The 9,713-nt window shown below is 33.6% G+C and overlaps 1 non-coding gene across 1 annotated transcript; it reads right to left on the reverse strand.

The window, feature by feature from the left end:
* Positions 1-9,543: 9,543 nt before the first annotated feature.
* On the reverse strand, positions 9,544-9,616 carry Trnas-uga. Its single transcript has one exon. It is a non-coding gene; the product is annotated as a tRNA-Ser (tRNA).
* Between the last annotated feature and the right edge of the window lie 97 nt (positions 9,617-9,713).

The raw sequence follows: 9,713 nt of genomic DNA on the forward strand, positions 1-9,713 counted from the left end.
GCAATTGATGCACGGTAGAGATTGCATCTTTAGATCTCCGATGTTGTTCACAAATTCACGGACTAGTGCTGTCTCGTATGAATTTTGTAGGACGCGTTAAGAATGACAAAATATTCTCTGTATCTACTGAACGAGCAGCATAGCTTGTATTCCACTATTTGCATTCACACGTGGGCTGTGTATATATATTGCCTTGGTTTGGCTCTGTAATCTTTAGTGGTCGTGGGACTAGTTTGGGCTCTACCTAAGCTGGTCGAACGTTTCGTTTGGGTTTGTACCCTAGCTGCACTGATGAGGCCTGGAAGGCCGAAACGGATCCGTCTGCAGATATTGGGATTCTTTCCAGTGGATGCTTAGTTTATTTTGTCATTCTGATCGGATTTTCTCTACAGTTCCGTTATAATTTTAATTTTAATCTGTTTTGCATTATATGGCCGTATGCTGATTTATGGGTTTTTTGAAACACTTATTGTGGAAAACCATATTCGACCTATATCCTTAGGAATTTATTAAGGTACGACCCGTTTATTAAGGGCGGATGTACTTTCATCTTGAGAGGCCATCTATCAAAACAAAACATGGAGCTGGGGTCCCATTAGTCATTTTTATGGCAGCCCCTGTATAGAGTATACTGTACCTCTGACCATCAGACGCATTACTGCCTTTCCTCTGCCTCAGATGGACTCCGGATGAGAGAAGCCCTTGATCAATGACAGGACCATCAAGTGCTTTTTAAAGTTCTGGTTTTAGACCCTCCATAAATCTAATAAATTACGCGTAGGTTTACCGCGAACCAAGCCGGACTATGGTAGTTATAAGCCTAGGCCCGGTAATAATAATAAAAAGGCCCTTGGTTCAGCGCCAGGGATCATAGCTGATAACTGGAGATGTTAATTAACGTCTTAGTAAGCTACCGCCCGCTTTAATTCAGGCAGTCCCTGGTCAAAAAGTTGCTAGCCTGGTTCACGTCGAACTTTATCTAGATATACCCGTCTTGAAACATGATACGATAATCCGCTAATTGCGTTCGATTCCAAGTTAGAGCCAGATAAACAGCCAACCAGTTTCAGGCTGTCGACGTCACACGGTGTTTAATAAAACATCTACTGTATTTTACGAACCTCTAGTACCAAGTGGTATTCGTTCAAAAAAAATTGTAAACACGGTAGAGAAGGTGTGAGTTTCCACTACCTAACCTAGCCGACCAGTACGAACCAACGACAGTGCAGCAGCGTGTTCTATCGCAATGTAAAAGATTCTCTATGCCCTAGCTAATTTTACCTTCGATAAAAAACGAATTATTTTAATCGCTAGCTAGCATTCTTCCATTTAACAAAATATTGTTTTAATTTTCATTAAAACGTCTGTTCTATTTTCTCGATGCTTAACTTAAGTGACTTAATTCCTTTACCTAGCTAGAATTGAGTGGTTCACGTCGAACTAGTTAAGTGGATCTGTATCTAGATAAAAGTTCGGCGCTCACACCAGCGCACTCCCAGTATGGGTCTATCTGGCAAACAAGTGTGACTCAACAACCCTCAACTTCAAAGTATTTTGCAACCTGTAATGTACGGACTATGGCCACAGGAATGTCCCCCGCCCTTGAACAAGACAATGTAAATCCCGAACCAAGAAAAACTGCCAAAATTGATACTGAGCTGACATAGCTGCCCTACAAGAGACAAAGATCTCGGACTGATGGTACATTAGGAAAAATACACATTTTTTTGAATAGGAAAACCGTGCGGAGAGACTGTACATACATTGCTGTTAGAAACTGCCATATTGACAGCATCCAGGCACCAACGGCTATCACTGAGAGACTATCCTCATTTAAACTGACTCACCAGACTATCGCTGATCCTAGTTATCTCTGGCTACGCACCAACTTTGGATTATGATGGGTCTTACAAACAACATTATTACAACCAGCCAGAAGATCTACTTCGAACTTACACTGAAAAGAAGTCACACAGTTTTACTTGGTGACACGAATACACAAGTTGGCTCCCTCAACAACGGAGAGTTGGCTTGAATAAGCAAGTTTGGAGTAAGAATAATTAATGAAAACGGCCAACGACTACTAGAGCTTTGCTGCAAACATGTGTATCACTAACAAAATTGTTCCAGGGAAGCATCATATACAGCAGACCTGGTGTCATCCACGATTCAAATCAGGTATTATTTTGTCTTAATGAAACTAAAGCACAATCAAGAAGTTTGTAACACCCGTACATGGTATGAACGGTGGTAAAATTAATATAGGATAATTAAAAATCAATCAAATTGGATCTACAGTTTTCCTACAACTTTTTATATTATTATATTAATTATTAATTTTATTTGTTTTAGGCCCTAGGCCAAGAGGAATAGTCAAACAGCGAATACTTCCCTAAGTGACATATCACAAGACAAACCTATACACAAGATGCTCAACATAAACTAATTATGATAGAGGCTTAGGTAGTGAAGTTAATTTTGTTATGAAAAAATCCTAAATCGTGACAGGAAGCGAACCCAGGTCTCTGGGATTGGAAGGCAACCATTCTATCCAATCTACCGATTAAACAAACCAGTCAATATTAATGCAAATTCGTTAATAAATAAATATGTTAATTTAACTTCAATCATAAAAACACGATATACATTATACAGGGTATACGTTACAAAATAAAGCATAATCATTATTCAAGTAGTAATCCATCTGGAATATCTTAGTGTCTTTTTGACAGTTAATAAATTGTATTAAAATAAGCAAGTTTCCTTATTAGTAGTCAATGGTTTGACAAACGACTTGAGAGTGCATTTATCGGGATCATGGCATCATTAATACGTCACTGTAATGTGATGGTTATAGCCCATCACAAGTGTTACTATTGCACAGCCCTAATGCAGTTACGTACTCCTAATTCCCAAAGGGTTTTTTATATGCGCTTATTTGTTTCTGTTTAACCACGGTATAATTATTGACTAACGGATCCATGGAAATGGGATTTGTAACAAACCTCTATTTAAGCCCAAATTAACTATCGATCCGGGTCACTCACTGGTGCTCCGTCGGTCAACTTATACCGCTTAAAGAACAAAGAATAATTGTATTTATTTTATCTTATGAAATAAGAATGCATTATACCATAAATTTGCCATGTACCTGTATATTTTATTTATATATAAATGTACATACACTGTATATATGATATAGGCCTATATAAGATGTATAATAGATATGCCGATAATGATGAATCACAACAAATACGATTATTGTAACAATATTGAAGATGGAATGCATTTTCTTAAAGGAAACAAAATTAGATACGGAGGTTTATTTTTTTAAATTGTTTAAATGTATCTATTTCTGTATAAAACATATACAAAAACTGAATGGCTGAAAACGTTTGTTTACAAAAATCGATAGGTAAAATAGAAGTATTGAAAGAGAAACTATAGTACACTAAAATGAATATTAATTAAAAATACAAGCCTTATAAAAATGGAAAATTCAATTATGCTTATTAATTAAATATATAAAATGCAAAAAGTAAAAGAAAACATAAGAAAGTAAATTTAAACTAACATAACAGTTATAAATTATTGTAATAATTGACATTATTTAAAACAAATTTTAATATATAAGAAAAACATTAGAATAGAACAAAATTTAATATATACAATACTTGTGGTATTATAAATATCAAAGAAAACACTTGAGGCACACAAACAAACCAAAAACACAACAAACATTCAGACATACACATACAAAATTACAAATTAAACTTAAAACAAATTTCAACAATTTTTTATTCCCAATCATAAAATTTTATAACGATTTAGCATATTTGCCATTAATAACGCGTTTACAATGGTAGGACGACAGATTTTCTTATTTCTTGGTTTTACATCTTGGAACATCAATAACACATGCGTTATTCGACCTCATGGTTTTCGTGTGCTTGCGGCAAGGCTTTTGCCGAAAGAAAGTACAAGAATATACCTAACTGCCGCAAGTGAAGGTAATCTCTAGTTTATAAGAATATATTAAGCCTACTACAGTTACACCAGAATATAATGGGTAATACAGCGATGGAGCTCAACTTTTTTTTATTTACTGACTTAAACAGTTACAACATAAAATAAATGCAAGCCCAAATATTTCCTCATTGATATATATCACTGGTGTTAACTAACGATGATAATAAACATTTGAGAAAATCTTATATTATGTCCTCATTGGGATATACCAAGACCTTCCGATTACCGTTCGGATACCCTAACAACTGAGCTATGAGCCCAAGTGGTATACACCCTTACATTTTTCCATTAGGACACATTTTCCTCAAGCTATTGCGTAATACGCAATGAATAATAATAAATCACATGAAAGTAGCTAAAAATTGCCGAAACCTGGGATTGAACTAGGAATTTAGATCTTCATTCCAACGCTCTCCCAACTGTGGTATTTCAGTTAGACCTAGACGTAATTGAATATGAATCTTCAGCCTACCTACTCAAACTTTAAAAAAAAAATAAAAACTCTAAAAAGGTGATGGATAAAGCGTAGTTTTAAATAGACATGTAGAAATATTGAATAAAAAAATATATAAATATCCTACATTTTAGGTTTATTCGAGGGAGGCGTTTATTTTTATTTTTTGTTGTAAAATGGATATACTCAAATAAACGCCCCTTAGTCTCACTGTAAATGTGGAACTAAACATATAATTACCGTCAAAATGTGTTATTGTGTGATCATAAAGAATTAGGCCTATTGATCCCAATCAGGTTAGAAAAAGGGTAATTCTACTGGAGCATTAATAGAATGTGTTGAGAATGTTGCTTCCATTAACAAATCTAGATTTGTTTACAGTAATTTAGAGTGGCGTTTATTCGAGGAAAAAGTTAATTCCTCGGGGCATTTATGCAAGGGAGGCGTTTATTCCAAATGAGGATTTAGAGGGGCGTTTATTACAAGTGTATGTGAATAATGGGATGCACTATGCTTTAAAAATAATCGATGCTAATTGTTTTTTTAAGAATTATCGAAATACTTATTATTATCGATTTTCACAACGTTAAAGCAGTATAACATAATAATTAACACATAAGAAATATAAAGGATATTTTTGTAATTCACCTTTTATATGAACACCTGCCTCCATCGGTGTCAATATACTTTTTGCTGTTTAGTTAAACCTATAATCTGAACAATAATTGGGTCACTCTATACATACTACAGTGAGAAAGTTGGCTTATGAAAATAAAGTCTGATTTGGTGACGGGCACATTGTTTTGATAAAATTGACCAGAAATGGATGGACAGCAATGGAATAGTACACCAATAAATTCGTCCATACACAAGAACAGTACTGGATGCTGTTTTATATCTATATTATGTCGCAACCCAATACATTTGTGTGAAACCTCCCGACAATGTCAACACAAAATTAGAATAAGGACTACTTCGAATAAAAAAATAACACACTTTTTTAGCCTATTTATGTAACGTAGTATACCCGTACAATGATAATATATATTCAAACTTTTATTCAAAAATTGTAGAAAGTTGTACAATTTCTGTTAAAGTCATGCATGCACATGTATAACATTTGTCTCTACTTCAAACATAATTTAACTTTTTAGAATAAATTAATCCGTAAGTTTTGATTTTATGCAAGTTCTCTACGATAAACTAAATCATTATAATTTTCAAATAAAAGACCTCTATCAAAATCGTTTTTAAGAACAGAGAGCAAGTTGGTTTGCGGCCTACCAATACGAGCTTCAAATTCATCTGCTCCCTGGAGTGCAAAAACCATTGCAGTGAAAATATGTCCCAACATGTTCCGTCGCGATTTATTTATCTTATTTGTTAATGGAATTTGATTTGTAAGAACATATAGTGCTTGGTTACTAATACTCTTTGGCCAATAAATTTTTAAAATTATAATGATGATAAGGATGATAATAATAGGATCACTCAGTAGAGAGCATGCACCATAAATCTTTTTTTTATGAAATAAATTCTATTTTACTTCAACCACCAGCAATATCACCCCTCTCCTCTTCAAAAACGCACAGTACCGTAACTCGCCCAAACACTTTTTGTTTCAAAGAAGGGCACTATTTTCACTTTTAGTATAGGCCTAGGTTTTTGGGGACTTATTTTTTAGAGTGGCCATTTTCAAATGTTGTAACCCGAAATGATTTCACCAAAATTTACGATCGGCCTACTTGCCACCACACATGTCACATTTTGAACACAAAATCCAAGCAACATATAGTATTGAAACATTTGTATTTTCAAATACTGAAACAAAAATAAATGTGACAACCCGCTTATTTCCCAACCACCACCTACTCGGAAATTTAAAAAAAAATACACTAACCGGAAACGCCTAGGCCTTGTATTGTATTAGTGGTATATCTGACAATTCCTTGCTTCTTCAGTTAAACACAATGGATCATTTGACTTTTGTAGTTGCAAAAAAGTGCATGCCAAGTATTGGCGTTAAAATGGAAATATTATGCAATATTATTTACCGGTATATTTTCAGACATACGATATTCCTCAGTAACATTTTAGGCCAAAGTGTATCTCCCATTTTCAAAATTCTATCAATAAAATTAATTCTATAATTTAAATAAACTAAATTTTTGGCCATCCAAGGTCATGGCACTAAGGTATGTGGGGCTTTTAAAATTAATCTGGCCACTTGTATTGTAATTTTTCATTTTTTCGGTATCACGTTTGTTTCTAAATATCGTGCTACCATTGTTTATTGACGGGATGGTAATCCTTCGGCCTAGGATATTCTCGTAATATCTCGTAATACTCTCTGTTATAATTACTTAAATTCCATATAATAGATTTTATATTACCAATGAGACGATTACATACAACATGGTTATGATCATTTATATTTCTTGAAATCATAACAATAAGATAGTTTTAAGATGGTTTTTCCTTCTTGTATTCGTTCGTTCGTTTTGAATTGATGGTTTCCTTGTTTCTATATTATATCTTGTTTCCAACTACAAGACTTTGATTTAGCAGGGTTAAAACTTAAGTTCCGATCTGACAATTGGTTCATTCTTCACTCATTTTCGGCGATTATAATTAGAGTATATCATTCTGCCAAACAAGAGCTCCGACCCAAATATTATTCATTTGAATACAATATAGTTAACACTATATAAGATTTTTTTGAACTCATTGACAATACAGAAGAGTATGCGGACACGACACAGCCCTGCCTGACACCCTGATCAATAGAGAATAATATCCCCAAATGTTAATTTGCCTTTCATATCAGTGTACACAGCCTTCAAGAGATCGTTCCTCAATACTGAGTAAAATGTTTTTGGGAAGTCCAGGCAAATCAAGATTACCTTCTATTCGCCTATGCTTTTTCAAATTACATGGTCTTCACACATTAGATCTTTTCTTAGGCCTCTCTAGACTTCCGAAAGGACATCATCATCCTTCATCATTTGATACATTCATTGCTATGATTCCATTAGAAATAGACACCATGATAATTGTTAAGATTTTTCTTATCACCTTGCTTAATAGGTATAATAATACTTACCGGTAAATCCCGTGAAAGGAGTTTCTATATCATTTAAACAAATTTAAAACGGAATGTTCCCTACTTTGACCACCATTTTTTTTATCAATCCATTAGTACTTCGTAATGCTATCTCCCCCTAAGAAATTATTTTTTAAATTTTTTTTTTGCTTACCATGTTGCATGGGAGATAATCTATATTTGTGGAGGCATGATGTTTATAATAATAATTTAATAGGCATAGATGTAACAATCCTATGCTTACAATGAATAGGCCTAGTGTTACAACAAAAATAATTAAATTGTTTTTTACCAGTGCACAACACACCGCCGTAGTAGTGTTGTAAATTGGCACCTGCCTGCAAAATATTCAATTTAAATACTTCCTGGGAATTGTACGAAGCTAGCTTTTGAAACTGGTTTAACATCGATTTTTTAATGATAGTACTTATTGGTAATTTCAAGAGGAAGGCATATGTAAGGTGCCTCTGACGTACGTACAAGAAGAGTTTCTTTTGTAGTATAATAGCCACCAACAACATTTATCTCGGTTCTTACAATATTATTATTTATTACATACTTTTTTTTAATAATATAGAATGATGAGAAACTTGTCTATAAGAATATACAAAATAGATAATGCGGAAAATGTAGGCATATTGTCGCTATTGGGATTTAACCTAAGACCACTTCAGTCGCTCCTCCATCTGAGCTATGAGGTTAAGTACAAGGTTAATAAAAGTAATTGTATTTATAATATATGCGACACTCAGTTTCTCAATGTATTTGTCTATTCAACGGATACCGTATTAATTCCGTATGGCATTTTTCTAGACCGGTTTTCTCTCCCATTTTGTTTGACGTCAGTTATTGAATTTTCGAATTATATCTCAGAAAAATTGTTCTTTAATTAAATGTAAGACCTACCTCCGCTTCCTTGGTGACGCCATCTGTTTTATGTGAGACGTGCTTCATTTATTTGATAAATCGTAAAATCTATCTGTATTTGATTCCTAACTTTCATCATGTTATGGCGGTACTATTTTCAGTCAAGTGAAGTAAAATTATAATAAAGAGCCAAAAAAGAGGATTAGAACAAACAAAATGTAAGGACAATGTAAAAGAATAAACTCACGAAATAAAAGTGGCATAGAAGTCAGAAAAATAGATGGTCGAAAAGGGTAACAGAATTGATACCTATAGAGGCATAAAGAGCCAGGGAAAACTTATAAGATGATGGAGGGACGAGATTGAAAAATGGTAGGGAAGAGTAAATAGGTGCAATAAGTGCAACAACGCAAGATATAGAGACATATTATGGTGTCAACATTCTGTGGCTTCGTACAATAGTGGACTGACAACAGCTGATAAAGATGACAATGATATATATATATATATGTATATATATATATGTATATATAAAATATATATATAAATCATCAAAGAAAGGTAAATACAGTGTTCGAATAAAGGACATAAAAATACATCGTGTATCATAGCTCTCAACGAATGTAGTCCTGTAAATAAATGAATAAAGAAATTGTGTAATAAAATGCCTCTGGCGGGACTCGAACCTGCGACCTCTCGCTGTCAAGGCGAGCGTAATTTAACAGTGTTAACGGCTATCTTGATTTATATTATATATATATACATACATATATATACATATATATACATATACATATACATATATGTATATATATATACATACATATACATAAATATATATATATATACATATATATATATACATACATACATATATATACATTTATATATATATATACATATATACATACATAATATGCATACATATATATATATAAAGGTAGCCGTTAACACTGTTAAATCATATATAATACATCAAAGAAAGGTAAATACAGTGTTCGAATAAAGGACTTAATAAATACATCGTGTAGCATAGCTCTCAACGAATGTAGTCCTGTAAATAAATGAATAAAGAAATCGTGTAATAAAATGCCTCTGGCGGGACTCGAACCTGCGACCTCTCGCTGTCAAGGCGAGTGTCATAACCACTAGACCACGGAGGCTTCATGGTTGAACAGATTCAAATACCAACAGATACACTCCATTACACAATAGGTACGGCTAGAAACAAATAGGTGCATATAACATAAATCAAGGTAG

The sequence above is a fragment of the Anneissia japonica genome, unplaced genomic scaffold (genome assembly GCF_011630105.1).
Source record: "Anneissia japonica isolate Jap-2015-1 unplaced genomic scaffold, ASM1163010v1 scaffold287721_len753485_cov172, whole genome shotgun sequence".
NCBI lineage: Eukaryota > Metazoa > Echinodermata > Crinoidea > Comatulida > Comatulidae > Anneissia > Anneissia japonica.